The sequence below is a fragment of the Euprymna scolopes genome, chromosome 12 (assembly GCF_053919585.1).
Source record: "Euprymna scolopes isolate OS-2025 chromosome 12, ASM5391958v1, whole genome shotgun sequence".
In the NCBI taxonomy this organism is placed as follows: Eukaryota; Metazoa; Mollusca; class Cephalopoda; order Sepiida; family Sepiolidae; genus Euprymna; species Euprymna scolopes.
Window position 1 is genome coordinate 104558577 of NC_136493.1, and position 17206 is coordinate 104575782.

Here is a 17206-nt window from a genome sequence, read left to right on the forward strand (position 1 = left end):
TACACATAATGAGAATTTTTACTTGTAATCTAAAATTTTACACTTGAAAAAAATATGTGGTTATAACGCAGAGAGTAAATGCATATCTTTAGAGAACAATTTGACCTATACTGAAGAATTTTTAGTAAAATATAATATGTACGGATATATTCATATCAACTTATATAGAAATAAGGGATGTAGATACCAATCTTGTGATATATATATATATATATATATATATATATATATATATATATATATATATATATATATATATATATGCGTGTGTGTGTGTGCGCGTATGTGTGTAGAGTTATTCAGTGTACGTGTATACAAGAGAATTATAACCTATGCCTCTAAAAATCAGATAAAAACAAATAGTGAATACAATGCTTTGAATAGTCATTACACAGATTTGACTGTGTATATTTTGTAGCTGCCTATTTTTTACTTATGTGTTTATTATATACTTTAGTAAATACATATTTATTCGATTTTTTTTTACACAGTGGTCACCATTTATCAAGGCCCGGAAGCCACTCAGGGATAAATGTTATTGCAAGTACATTACGTTAGTGTGGAGATTTCATGAAGTGTTTACTTAAGGGGGCGGTTCATTAGGAATTTCCAAACATTGGACTTGAACACGTCCAAGTTGTAGTCCGGTGGGAAGCAGGCAGATTGAACAGAGTTCCACAGGCGTGCAGTTCTAAGAAAGAAGCTTTGTTCATGGAATCCACGTTTTGATCTAGGCACATATAAAGAGTGGGGGAAATTTTTCACAGTGGATTCGGCTAGACGTGTGTTTTTCGTGAAAGATTGGCGAGGGGGGACCAGAGATTGGAGTTCAGATGAGCACCTGCCATGGAAATAACGATAAAACAAGGATAGGTTCGCAACGTCTCTTCTGTGGGAGAGAGGTGGCAGGGTAGAGAAAAGGGCATCCCCCACTAAGCCACGAAGTCTATTTTGTACTCTGTCAAGGCAGGATAGGCTGTTTTTTGCAGCTCCTGCCCAGATATCGCAACAGTATTCCATCCTTGGACATACTTGGCTTTTATATAGATAGAGAATTGCATCAGTAGTGAGATATCTTCTGGAGCGGCAGAAGGATCCCACCATCTTTCCAGCGACCTTGGCAACAAGCTTGATGTACGTGTTCCATTTCAGATCAGGAGTACAGGTCAAACCCAGAAGCTTGTCAAAACACGGGGCCTCACCCAGACGAGAGCCATCCATCACAATTGATGCCAGATGGGGATCAGAGCGTTGATGATGTAAGGATATGAGTTTGGTTTTGGATGCATTAAAGGTAACCAGCCACATCTTCCCCCACTGAACCACGCGCTCGAGATCAGAGGAGAGAGAATCAGAGAGAACTTTGTCATTTACAGGCTTTGATGTGTTGCCGTAGATGGTCGTGTCATCAGCATAGATTTCAATGTATTTGATCTTAACATGATCAATTAAACACAGATGTTGATGCAATATGTTATAAATCGTAAACTAGAAATGAAAATATAAATGAACAACAGCATATTTCGTAACTGTGTCACTGCCATGCATAAGATGAAATATATATAAAAATAATAGCTGCCTTAAATTGAAAAGTGTATAATCACGCATCACTTCTAGATCTGTTTCTGACTACCATCTCATCAGAGGAGAGAAATATTAGCAAGTACTTATAAAGGTATGCACCCCATTTGCTAAAGTCAGTGAGACATGGAAAGTCAAAGTCCAAATAATAAATTTATCAGAAGCCCTGTAGCAAGAGGATTTGCAGAAAAAGGATACATTAAAAAAAGCATTCATATCCTTTTTTTTGCAAATCCTCCTGCTACAGGACTTCTGATAAATTTATTATTTTGACTTTGATTTTCCATGTCTCACTGACTTTAGCAAATAGGGTGCATACCTATATAAGTATTTGCTACTATTTTCTCTCCTCTGATGGGATGGTAGACATCGAAACCCTAGGTTAAGGAGATTAATTTTCTAAAGCATTCATTGTCTTGCTTAGAATATTAAGAATTCTTTGATATGAAACTTAACCACTTCATTTCATTTCAATGAGAGTTTTTTTTTTTAATTCATTGAATTACAATTTAATTTATTTGCTCTATCTGGCATATCGAACAATTCTTGTTTAAATGGGATAACTTATAGAATATTACCTACAATCTCACGTTTCCATAACAACTGATTCTGAAGTAGATATATATATATATATATATATATATATATATATATATATATATATATATATATCCGATTAGGTAATGATATGTTTTTAAATAAAACCATGGAAAACGTGGATCTGGAAATTCACCCTCGTCCGTTATTGGGTTCGCACGTCTCTTAATAACTACGCCTTGGAATTGTAGAAATATTTGCGTAAGCATACCACATAATATGAGTATATAATAACAGAACTGATTTTTCGGGAAAACTACGATTGCCCCCAGAGGAATGTCTTTCGGTTAAAATAGCTAAAATTAACGCATTTGTGCTTATTTAAAAACAAGTATGCCTTGGATTTTTATAAACTTTCTACAAACGTTGAAACTAACTGATTTCTCTCTCTATATATATTTTTGTCTAAACTTCACGATAACTCTCAGTTGTTCCCCAGCGGATCTTTAGCGCTAATAAAAACCCACCTATTTTTTAGACTATTTTAGTACATTTATCAAAAAAATCCCTATATGTCTCTTTAGCAGTTTTACATGGTTGTGAAATCAAATTAAAATATGTTAAGGCCTTGGGGACTTTTGTGCTTAATTGAATGACTGACTTGGTCTTTTCTTTCTTAAGCATAGTGTGGAAGTCAAATATGCATATGTTAACTGCATTTTCACCAGGATTTTACGTCTCCTGGGGACGTTTGGGGTTAAATGAAGGGGAGTGCTGAAATTAGTCATTTTTCCTGCCTAGTTCACTGCACACACAAGGGGGACGATGCAAGCTTCAGTTGTTTATTTATCAATGACTAGCAGGGGTCACACTATATTGGTTGGTTGTAAAATTCGCTAAAATATGAACATTTCATTTTTCAAGATTTAATACATACTAATACAGAGTTGTGGAATCAAATGTAAAAAAAAAAAAACAATAAAGTAGTTGGGTACCATCATCAAGAATAGACGCGATAGCAAAACTGTAGTAGTTCAAACTGATTCAGTTTCCACTTGGTCAACGTAGTATGCATATGGCCTGATCAAATATCAACTTTAATTAATGCACAAAATGTATAACGATTTTTCTTTATTTTGACTTACTATTGGCATTCAAAAAAACTATTTTATAAGGCGAAAAACTTATAAAAGAACGATCTATAGAAATTTCAATTAAGTTTCAGAAGGGATTGAACTTGAAAATATAGAAACATATATGCAGTCTTTTACTGTGAGTTTTATAAATTGCATTAGAGTCCTGATTACAAAAAAAAAACATATTTCGGTTCCGCTAGTTAGAACTGAAACAGAATACAAACCCGTAGCACTGAAAACTAGCTCTGTTAATACCGTACCATCATGACACGCATACATATCCTGATCAAAGATAAACTAAGATAGATATACAAAATGTATTACGAGTTTTCTCAATTTTGACCCCGTTTTTTTTAACTTTTTACGACTGTTTTAACCGGCTAAAGACTCACAAAATAACGTATATATATATACGCCAATTATTTCAGGCCCATTTTGGTGCCAATTATTAAAAAATATATAGAGTTTGAAAATTTGGCAACAGACAATCAAACAGACAGCCATAACAACATATAGAGTTTTATAAATAAGTTTACTTTTACTATTCTTTTACTATTTACATTTACTATAAATGTTCGTTTCAAGCTGCGTTTCGGTCAGTTTTTCTTTCCTTCGGATAATAGCAGTGATATAATTGGATTTGGAGAATCCATTGTAATAGACAATATATCTCTCAAATAAACCCTTTTTAGACATTGCACCTTTATTTAATTTTTGTTTGATTCCTACGATATAGGGTTAGGTTTAACTGGATTCTATTTGATTCAATTAAAGTTTATTGATCCGTCGAAGATATTAACTTTATTATCAACAAGCGACGCGGGGACACTCGGTTTCCCCAGTCGTAAAATACGCTTAATCACGATTATTTTAATTTTTCAAGATTTGGTATATATTATTAGAGGGTAATGATTTCTAAAGTAATAAAAAGTATTTTGGTGCCAGCAGCTAGAATTGAAACCTAATGTAAAACAATAGCAATCAAAGCTGGTTACGTTACTAGTGTACGAAAGTGACATGCATATGAACTGATTAAAATTTAAATTAAAAATAAACTAGAATGAATATACAAAATGTATAACGATTATTACAATTTTTCCACATTTTGAACACTTAACTAGGATTTTAACAGCTTTAGACCCATATAAGAAAGATTCATAAAAAAATCAATAATTTTAGTGCCGTTGCACCACTCTGTAACTTTTAGAAAAAATATGGAAACAGACAGACAAACATCTAGCATTTTATATATTAATTTTTGATAATTTATTTTCTTTATCTGTGTGTCTTTTGCTAAGCATGTGTTTGATATAACCTACTCTGTTCTATCACATTTTCGCGAACACTGAAGGGCGGTGTTCTGTCAATATTATATGATATTGTACACACACTCTGCTTTCGAGAGAAGAACGCGTCTTGACGTATCACAGATCAAATTTACATGATGGTCTGGGAAATCATCTAGCCGAAACTTTTTAGGTGCGTTTTGTCAGTTTTCCACACTTTATCATTTTGATATGAAGAGAAGTACAACCGATTTTTTCGAATTTCCACCAAGTTGTACGAATCAACCGCAGATGCTTCTCTGTGTCGGCAAAAATATCAGCATCGCTTGAAGCACATTACGGGCTAGTTAATGTTTATCACTAATAACTTGTTCCTGTAAAGTGGTGCTTGGGTAGGCGAATTTTATCTGTACGAGGTGGCCCCCAGTAAGACTGGACAGTAGGTATCGTAGATAAAATGCTAAATAACAGTGTATTTTTTAGCACCGCGGTATCCGGTTTTTGCATTTGTCGTTTCATGCTTTAAATTCTTCTCAAACACAAAGATGGTTAATATCCTTTCATGCTTACGTGCCCCTAGTGGGATGTCCAAATTTCTTTGTCATACGGAAACACTGTAGTAACACCTAAAATGTAAACAATACCATTGGACTTAATGAGCGGTCTACGATCATCCTACATATTCCTCATTGGTTTCTCAAATTCGACAAAAGCCTTGTGAATGCGGGCATATATATCATCATTCTCTGTACCATCTTTGGATGAAACACTTTAAGTAAAGACGAAGATGCACACCGGATATAGGCTAGTAACATTAAGCAAGATTATTGGTTCAATGTACTTCTCTTCAAATTAAATAGTGGTAGCAAGCGTCAAGCTGATGTTGAGCCCAAATGCATCACATGTGTGTACAATTGTCCATAATAACTAGTAATCCCTCCCTCGTCCGACCTTAGTCTGCGTCATCTTTATTAAGAAGTTTATGATCAGATCAATGAATACCTTCGAGTTAATTGAATCTAATTGAGTTTAATACCTTTTTAGATGCAATGAAAAGGAATAAGTCATCTACGTCACCACTTAACATTGTACACGCTCCCAAACCGAGGAATAGATTGAAAAGGTGTAGGAGCAAAAAAGTAATCTTGTTTTGTTTCTGAAATCTTGTAATTCGCAGCTTCTTGCGAATGCGCAACTGCGACATTCATCGAAAAAAACCTGTGACCCAAACCACAATCATACCACGCATAACTCAGACATTGGACGTTTTTTGCAAGTTCGCGTTTGAGAGTGAGAAATACATCAATTAAATGGCGTAGCATTTTTCTGGTTTGACTCTAAGTGTTTGCGTTATCTTTCTAATGTAAGAAAATAATGCACAAAATAATAGAGCAATTGCTCAGAACAGATAGAGTCACAGTAGAATTCTGCAATCCCCCCTCAAAGCATTCTATGTGCTCCAGTCGCTACCAACAGAAGCATTGGTATCACCAAGAAATATAAGCATTTGCTTGTTAAGTACAGATGGCGTTGCCTATTATAGTGTCGTTAAGAAATCCAGTATCACTTCATTGCTCGCGTGCATAATCAGTGTCTAAGCAGAAAAACTAAAAAAAAATTCCTGCATATAAGAAATATTCAATATTTCATCATTATATTTGTCGACCTTCTCCAGCGGGGCTGATTTTATCGCGAAAAACACCCTTTTAATCACGACCCTTGTATTCCTGTTTTCTTTCTTAAAGCATAGAGTATGCGGATCAACTCTCGATCGAATTGCTTTCCACAGGACAGCGACTTTCTTAAAACGAAGTTTCAACATTTAATTACAAGTGTATAATTATCATGCATACAAATATATGCACACATATATTGACGTATGCATACACACATTTATATATAAACATATTTATATATATATAATTATATATATATACATATAATTATATATACACACATATATATACATAAAAAATACACACACACGCACACACAGACTCTTTATTAGGGGGTGGTATAATACAATTGTGGGGTTCTGCGTTCGTATCTGTACTCCATGGAAATATGGCACACACTTTAACAAAGATTATTCATATCTGTTTGGGTAAGTATGCTTTGATAATTATGCTTCAGTTTCAGGAAATATGCTTTTATAAAATTATTGGGTTTTTGTTCGCGCCTGACCTCTATAGAATGTAAATATGTCACAAAGTTTAACAATGTTTTTTTAAAAGGGGTGAGGGTCCACAATAACACCTTTACTTTAATTTGAATTCACGTTAGCTTTTATTTATATTTTTGAGTGTAATCATATTGTTTCGAATAATGTCACCTCATGAATTCACGTTCTCATAAAAAGCAAAAGCAAAAATAAAAGTCTGAACTTTAGACAATTCTCGAAAAAAATTGCATAACTCTGTTTTTCTTTCTCCAATTGCACGTGGCACTCTTTCGAAAATAGATAAATAGATAAATAATAAAAAATAGACCGTTACTTGTTATCATGTAAAAATAAGGAAAACATCCTGCTCACGTGTTTACATGTCTTTTTTAAACATTTACATAACCTTTTTATTTTTATTCATATATCTGTTACAGATATTTTGTCAGTGTACCAGAAGAAATTAAGTTGGTTACACCCTTTTCTGAATATTCATTACATTATAATAGTACAACCCTGAATCTGAGAGCGAAATACTATACCATGCAATACGGTAAAACTGAAACGAAGCGGTTCTTCTTGAAAAGGGCGCCATTTGCTTCTTATTCATATTTATCTCGATTCTTTGCTTTAATAAACTAAAGTAATTACATGTTTACTTTTCCAATATCCCATTTTGCTATGTCGGAGTATTTTACTAAAGTAAGTAAAGCTTCATTATTTTTTTAAACTGTTTTTGTTCCTTTGTTTTTCGATATTTCGTTGATATTATTTAGTAAAAGTGTTTGGTAGAAAAGCCAACAAACGACTACCCGAAAAAATATACAAGAAATACAAGTTTGCAATAGTCAATAAAAGTTAATTCATGTTTTTTTTTTCTGAAATAGTTTTTAATGCTCTTTACTTGAAATAATTTCAGCGACCCGTAATGAAAACATAATTTGAAGCGATAACTACTTAAATGAATTTTTATATAAAGTACACATGCCAGAATCGAATATTCCTCAAGCATAAAATAACGGAAAACATAAAAATATGGTTATAAATAGTCCTTACGTTGACTGAACTCTCTTAAATTGTTAACACAGAATGCTCAGGTGTCCCTACTTCAAGTTGAAAACGGGGCTCTCTATTTCAAAGTCGCTGCCATTTTGATTTGTTTTTAACCGTTTCGTGGATAAAAAATAGAAACAACTTAAAAATACAAACCAATAAACTTTTCTACAATAAGTAATTTGTATTGATTATGGTAACATTTATTTCTTGTATATTTATATTACTATATATAAAACATTTAGTCTTTCTAAGGAAACATCATTTTGTTGCTCACTCTTGGCTACGAATTGAAACGAACTTCATATAAAAATATATTTTCGCGAAAATTATCTTTACTTTAATCATATTTTGCTTTGGGTAAACTTTTTTAGTATCAAAAACCTACCTCTTTACAACCCAATTCTTTTCATAAGCTATCAAACTTTCGTCAATCACAGTCCATTTTCTCTAAATTTTTTTGAACCCAGTGAATGACGGACCCTTCTTCTATTATATATATATATATATATATATATATATATATATATATATATATATATATATATATATATATATGTTACCAGTTTAGTCCAGCATTGCTCGGCCCCTTTGTACTTTTCATAAATTGCCGTATTTGTGATTATGTAAGATTTAAAATGTTTAGACAAAAATCTCTCTGAGAAATTTCTGTATATAGTGCAAAGATGGGTTTTCTTAATATTGGCCGGTATTTTAACCGCTTAACATTTATTATTTTGCGCTCAAATCAACATAAAAAATCTTACCCATATCCATGTTACCTACAACTAAATGTTTAAGTCTTTATGCCCAAAATTGACCGAGGAATTTTGTAGAACCTGCAAAGGTCAGCTCTTTCAACCTTGACATTTTGCCTGCCAAATGTTCGCCCAAAAGCTGATGAAAATGCTTGATTATGTCTGAATACTCGCTATGTATAACTTTCAAATATTTAGACCCCAAATTTGCTAAGTAGTTTGCTAGAAACGGCAAAAGCCAAATCTTTTTAACTTTGACCCCTTAAAAGCTCAAAATTTCTACCCTAACAGATTTAGAATTTAGCCCTATCACTGAAAATATTTTTGTAAATTTTCAATAATTTTACCAGAAATTGGCTTAGTAATTTATTAGAGACCGCTGAGGTCAATTTTAAAAAAAAATCACCTCAATTCTGACCCCTTAAGGTTCATCTTATTTGGATTCAAATACATTTAAAAAGTGTGATCCATCTCCAAATAACCAACATTTTAAATTACAAGGCTTTTGACCCAAAATTGGCGGATGAGTTTTGTAGAGTGTTAAACGTAAAATCGTTGGATTTTGAGCACTTTTCAGCCAAATTCCAAGCCGGAAAACAGTTTAAAAGATTTTCTCAAATCTTAATAATCGAGTCTCTAGACCGAAAATTGACAGAGTTATTTTGTAGGGAAATGTACACAGACACATAGACAGTTTTACTTTTATAGATTTACTATAAGTTTCTCCGGCTTTGCTCAAGCACTATCTACAGTTCATAGCTTCATGTTCATATGTATGCATTAAAAAGTGTGAATATGTACAGTAATGTCTTTCTATATAATAGGCTTCCTTAAATACCACAGGGAAACGTTGGCAGAGACCGCATAGCTCATTTTTTGGAAACTTGGGTCCCAATTTTGACCCCTTAAAATTGATTGTTTTGGGTCCAAATTGAAGGAAAATATTGGACTAATGTCCAAGTAACATTCATCTCTTAATTCACGTGTTTAGACACAACATTGGTTGAGGAGTTTGGTAGAGTCTGCAAAGTTCAACTCTTCAACTTTGTCCTGTTACCAGCCAAATTTGTAGCTAAAAAAACTGATTAAAAATCTTGCTTCATGTCTGAATACCATTTATGTAAAATTTAAAATGTTTGGACAGAAAATTGCCTTAATTGTTTCCTACAAACTGAAAAGGTAACATTTTTGGAACTGACAAGGTTGAAGCTTAATTCTCAGCAAAACCTTTTAAAAGGCTTACCCTACGTCTGAATACACTTCATGTAAAATTTCAAATATTTAGACCAGAATTGGCTGAGTAATTTGTTAGAGATCCCAGCGTTGGACTTTTTTTTAGAATTTGGCTTTAATTTTGACACCTTAAAGTGTATGGTTTAAATAATACATTTAGATCGATGTCCAAGTAACATATATCTAAAATTTTAAGTGCGTAGACCAACATTTGTCGGAGAAGTTTGATAGAGTTCCCAAAGGTCAAATTATTAAACTTTGACCCCTTAACAGACAAATTTTATGTCGAAAACCGATTAAAATAATTTTTCCAAATATCTGTACACCTTATGTCAAATCTCGAGTCCGTAGACTAAAAATTGACAGAGTTATTTCTTAGGGAAACGTACACAGAAAGACACACACAGCCATTTTCATTGTAAAAGATACTAACAGTCCAGCCCGGCGTTGCTCGGGCCCTATGTTTCTAACTTTATATGCATATATATATATATATATATATATATATATATATATATATATATATATATATAAAGCTGAATGTTCGTGTGTGTGTGTATGTGGGTGTGTGCGTATGTGTGGTCACGAATAGGCTCCTAGATTGTTGACTATTTAAAAAAAAAACTGATTGCATATAATGATAGGAGATATTTTGAGACAGAGGAATGGGTATGTTTGATCTGGCAGAACGGTGGTTCATTAAAATTGTGGGGTCTGCGTTCGTGCCTGGTCCAAAAAGTATTGAAATAAAAAATTAAAACAACACGTTTACAAATATTTTTGATATAAATGTACATAAGAATACTTTGCTAAGTAGTTTTTTTTAATTTAAATAGGGATGGTATAATATTTTGGGGGGGTTGCGTTCGCTCCTGTCCTCCACAGAATGGAAATAGCCACACACTTTTATAAATGCATATCATATCTATCTCCGTAAGTATACTTTGATAATTATGTTTCAGTTTGAAGAAATATGGTATAATATAATTATGGGGTGTTCGTTCGCACATGACCTCCATAGAATTGAAATATCCCACAATGTTTAACAAGGTTTTTTAATATAGATCCACAGAATATTGTGATAAATGTCTCCGTGTGAACAGGTATTGTATAATAAATTGTGGGGTTTATCTATTTCATTTTTACGTTAATCATAGCTGCTATTGTTTTGATACCCCCAAATTCGAAGCTATCTCTTAAAAAACCCTTCCTTTATATGACCTATCATACTTTCGTCAATCAGATTTCATTTTCTGTAGGCTGTTTTTTTAACCCAGTCAACGACGAGTACTTTTGCTAGTATATATATATATATATATATATATATATATATATATATATATATATATATATATATATATATATATCCATATATACATATACATATATATATATATATATTATAAGTTTGTATTCATGAGGAAGTAACCTACATCTAAAATTTTTAGTGTTTAGACAAAAAAAAAATAGGGGAGGGGCTTGGTAAAGTTTTCGACACTAAAAACATTGAACTTTGACCCCTGGACAGCCAACTTTCTGGCCAAATACTGATTAACAATATTTTCTCAAATCTCAATACCGCTTTTGTCAAATCTCAAATCTTTAGACTAAAATTATTCAGCTACTTATTTACTATTGTTCCTAACTCCAACCTTATTTACTATTAATTAACTATTCATCTCAAACCAAAAAATCATTTGCTATTAATTTACTATAACTCTAAACGCTAAACTTATTTACACTTAATTCACTATGGATCTCAAACTCAAAATTATTTTATATTAATCTACTATTGCTCTCAACACCAAGCTTATTTACTACTTGCATTTCTGCCCGGCTTTGCTCGGGCCTTATATACTGTTCATAACTTGGCCTATTTGTAAATACATTTCTGTAAGATTTTAAATGGTTGACCAAAATCTGTCGTAATAATTCTGTAGAGACCGCAGAAGCCTATTTTTTAAAAATTCAGCCCAAATTTGAACCCCTTAACATTTATTATTTTTTACTCAAATCAAAATACAAAGATTAACCCATATCCAAGTTGCCTACATGTAAAATATCATGTGTTTAAACCAAAAATTAGCAGAGGAATTTGGTAGAATGTGCAAAGGTCAACTCTTTCAACTTTGACCTTTGGCAGGCAAATTTCCGCCCCATAACTGATTGAAATGCTTGACTTATTTCTATATACTCCTTATGTATAGGATTCAAATGTTTATAAAGAAAATTCGCTGAGTAGTTTGCTAGACACCGCAACGGTAAATATTTGAACTTAATTAAAAATCTTGCCCTATCTTTGAATACCCTTTATGTAAAATTTAAACTGTTTAGACCAGAAATTGGCTGAGTAATTTGTTAGACACCGCAGAATTAAAATCTTTTTTTAGTTTACCCAATTTTGGTGCTCAAATTAAATCTAAGAGTTAGATCCATGTCTAAGTAACCGACATTATATATTTCAAGTGTTTAGACGCAAAATTTACGGAGGAGTGTGGTAAAGTTTTATAAGGTCTAATCCTTGAACTTTTACGCTTTGACAGCAAACTTTCTGTCCGAAAACCAATTCAACAGATGTATCAAAATCTCAGTACCCCTTTTGTCAAATATCGAGTCTCTAGACCGAAAATTGGCAGAGTTATTTTGTAGAGAAAATTACACCGCCACACACACGCATAGACATTTTCACATATAGATAAATAGATATATAGATAGACAGATAGATAGATTACTTCACTATTAATCTTAACCCCAAATTTAGTTGTTATTAATTTACTATTTTTTCAACCCCCTACTTATTTACTATAAATGCACTATTAATCTCAAACCCAAAATTATTTGCTATTAATATACTATTGTCCGCAAATCCAAACTTGTTTACTATTAATCTACTATTAATCTCAAACGCAAAATTATTTGCTATTAATTTACTATTACCCTCAACTTAAAACATATTTACTATTAAGTCACTAATCATCTGAAACCCAAAATTATTTTATACTAATTTACTATTTTTCAAAACTAAACATTTTTACTGTTAATTCACTATTAATCTCAGACCCGAAATTATTTGTTTTTTTATTCACTATTGTTCTTAAATCCAAACTTATATACTCACATTAAACTATTGATATCAAACCCACTATTATTTGCTATTATTTACTTATTTTCCCAACTCCAGACTTATTTACTATTAATTCACTATTGATCTTAAACACACTATTATTTGCGCTAATTTACAGTTGTCTCAAATCCAAATTGCATTATTATATATCACTATTTATCTTAACCACAAAAGTATTTGCTATTAATTTACTCTTACTTCAAACTCTACACTTTATTACTCTTAATTCACTAATAATGTCAAACTCAAAATTATTTCCTCAAGATCAACCTTATTTACTCTTAGCAATTCTTCCCGGCTTCTCTCGAGCTCTTTGTACTGTTCATAGCTTGTGACTATACTTTTATGGAAAATTTCAAATGTTTAGACCAAAAATTGTCTGAGTAATTTGGTTGACACAGAAGTGTTATTTTTTTTTTAAATTTGACCCGAATATGGACCAGTTATAATTTATTGTTTTGGTTTCAAATAATAAAAAAAATGTTTGACCTCTGTCAAGTTACCTACATTTAACATCTCAAGTATTTAGACCCAAAAGGTTTAGTGTGGTAGAATCTGCAACTTTTCCTTTTTGGCAGCCCACACTTTTGCTCAAACCCTTATTAAAACGCTTGCCGCATGTCTGAATACACCTAATATAATATTTTATACGTTTAGACACAGAATTGTCTTAGTAGTTTAGTAGAAAAAACAATGGTCCAATTTTGGTAACCTTGACCCCTTGGCAGCTTAAATTTTCGACCCAAACCGATTAAAAAGCTTGCGTTATATCTGAATACCCTTTATATAAAATTTCAGATGTTTAGAAAGGAAATTGGCTAAGGTTTCATAGAGTACTTAGAGTACACATCTTTTTTTTTATTTGACCTTTTAACATTTACTTTTTCCCTCAAATCAAATTATAAAGGTAGATCCAGGTCCAAGGAACCTATATGGAAAACGTCAAGTGTTTAGGCCTTAAATTGCCGAAGGAAGTTTTTAGAGATTTCAATAGTAAAATCGTGGAATTTTGACATCTTGGACTACAAATTTCGGTCCGAAACTAATTGAAACGATGTTCCCCAAATCTCAGTGCCGCTTATGTCAAATGTCGAGTGCGTAGATTAAAAATTGGCAAACTTATTTGGTAGGGAAATGTACACAGACAAACAGACAGGCATATATTTTCACTTTCATAGATATATAGATAGAGATAGGTAGATAAGATATATTCCAATTTCTAGATATCGCAAAGTAAAAACTACTGCACTTTTAAGAGATTGGTGATCGAGCTTTTATTAAACAGTACAAACCATATTTTATTCAATTTACGTGAGCAGACTTACCGTAAGCTGCAGCAAAATATACTGTTCTAGTCTTAAAAGTTAGCGCCAGGCAACAAGACGCATATGATCTCAGTCAAAGATAGTCATTTAATAAACATGAATTAAAATATTTTTACAAAATTACAAATAAAAAAAAAATGGGAAAGGAAGAAAATATATTTTTTTAACGGGAGATTTAATATTGTTAACAGTGTTTCGTTTTCGAATTTACTTAAGTGGTTTCTTTTGTACTAAGATTTTGTATAATTTTCAAATAAAGCACTGTGCAGAATTACAGCCAACGTCATGTCAGATTTCACATGATCATCAAAGATTTAGCAAAGGTGTATTACTTTAATAGTCATATATGCACGTTTTTTTTACAGTTTATTCATTCTGAACAATGTATAATATTAAGAAATCTGAAGGTACTACTATTATTGGGGAAATGATTCCCCCGGACACTTTTTAGGATGTTGGGTTGCAATGGAAATATCTATGTATCTACACTCAGGAAAGCAGGCGCCTTGGATAAAATTCCAAAATCTAGTCATTCAAGTAAAAATTAGTTTTGCTAGATAACTTTACGGCATCTATATATTTCTAAAGTATAAAAGATTAGGATTTTGCTGCTTGTTTTGTTCCCCGGTTAATTTACGTCATGGGGTAATACGGTTTTGGCCAATCACTTCAATGTAGTTGTTCGACTTCATGTTGTTTGTGAGGGTTAAGCCTAAAAGCATGAGGGACGTACTCTCAGATAGTCTATCATTAACCTTAGGCATCAGTGGTTTAAGACGTTACTTATAATAATCAAAGAAAATTCAATTCCAAATTATTATAGAGCATAGTGTCATAATCCAATATACCTACCTCAGAGACAATTTTATCATGGCTGGCGTTTATAATTATCAGGAATAATAATGAGCTGAGGATTGACTACTATATCACACCAGCATTTATATCATGCTGTTCAAATGTATGAACTAGAGAGACTATTCAATTATATAAGAATGATTTGATTATGTTAAATAACCACCAAGTAATACACTTCGATTTAAAATTGATGAGAAAACAACCGTGCCAAACTCTTCCAAAAGCCTTAGATAGTCGGAAACCTGCTTATTCAATGTGCGGTATATACTATCGAACACCGTGTCTTATTAATCTGCATCAATATATTTGAAGATTAATGTTTAATTTCCTTGATTTATCTGTAATGTTCTTAATTATGTATCTGCGTATATATATATATATATATATATATATATATATATATATATATGTGTGTGTGTGTGTGTGTGTGCGTGTATGTGTGCATGCGTATGTGCGTATATATGTTTAGAGTGGGTCTTTAGACAGGATGAAATGTATATGGGTATATATAATTTGTTTATACTTATTTATAATTTTTTTACATTTATATACTTTTTCGATACAATAAGAAAGAGAACATATCATATCGAATAAAATCGTGTGAACTCTCTTTAAACTAAGGCATATGGAAATTTCCATCGACATGCACACTAAGCCTGGTGTCGATATTCCCTATACCTGTACTGTACCTCCTTATTTAAACTTAATTCTATTGGCTTAAATGTTACGTTGTTGTATGCTCAATCCTATATGTTTCGCCCCTTTTATCCAGAGAGTAATATTCATAAAAAATCGAGCCATAGTCTATAATATATATATATATATATATATATATATATATATATATATATATATATATATATATATATATATATACATATTACACACGCATGCATATAAGTATGTGTATGTACATATATGTAGATGTATATATGTGTGCATGTGTGTATGGCCGTTGTAATTATTGTTAAATTATATTTTTTATAAACATATATACATTTACACACATGTGTTTACAGACACACATACACACATACACACACATATATATACATGTTTTTAAGTAATTTTTTAATCATATCTCATATTAGCCTATAACACAGTCGTGTGACGTCATGTAAGACAAATAATTTTTTCGATTATACACTTCAAGAAAATATTTAATCTAACGGCGTATTTTATATGAACGTTTAAACTTAGGTAATCTTTACATGTACGCAGACAAAAACAACAGTGTCCGAAAAAGTGTAAAACTGATTATGACATGCACCCACGGACCTACGCAGTCTGTTTTCCTTGCCGCTTTCTTTCTCATTCGTGAGCACACTAACGTACACACAATATTAAATACACATTCTAATTTTCAAATGTTGATCTTCGAAGATCGATTCATTTAGTTTTATTATTTTATTCTCCAATAAAAATTAAATGTTTTTAGTCATATAACTTACGTTAAGTCTACAATAAAGCCGAGTTAACCCATTGTGTTTTGAGAAATAATACACCAAACTGAAGAAGGCGTTATACCCTATAATCCTATAATGTCACTTATGTGTGCAACTTTTTTTACAAGAGTTTTGTTTGCATTTAATTCTTCATGTTTTCGAATCATCAGTTATTTTCGTTCATTAAAAAGCGGGGATTTGTTTGGGCATAGGGCGATAGATGGGCATTTAGTTGTGTTTAACTTTCGAAAAGCGTCGCCTCTCATCCACTGGAGCGAGGGAATATTCTCTTTATCTCATAGATGAATATCTACGCCATTATACTCTATTATCTGATAAAAAACTGTCAACAGATTTAATACAGAGGGAATCTTACATAGCGCCGCCCGAAAGTATCTTTATGTCGTGACTATTGTGGATGTTAATATTTTACCAGGCATTTCAGTTAAATTTAACTGTCCCTGCATAAGTTTATTTTCATTATTATAATAGTTAACCCATTTTATTCAGAGGATAGGCTGGCACTCATTATATGTATTAATCTAAACTAATAGTTCCTTTGATTGCAAACCGAACATTTGTTTTAATGATTTCAACACTGTCAATGGAAAAATAGTGCTATTATCTGGTTACATTTTATCAACTCGTATGAAGCAGTAAATCGTAAATTTACTGATATACTCTCTAAAATGTATATTAACACGTCTAATAA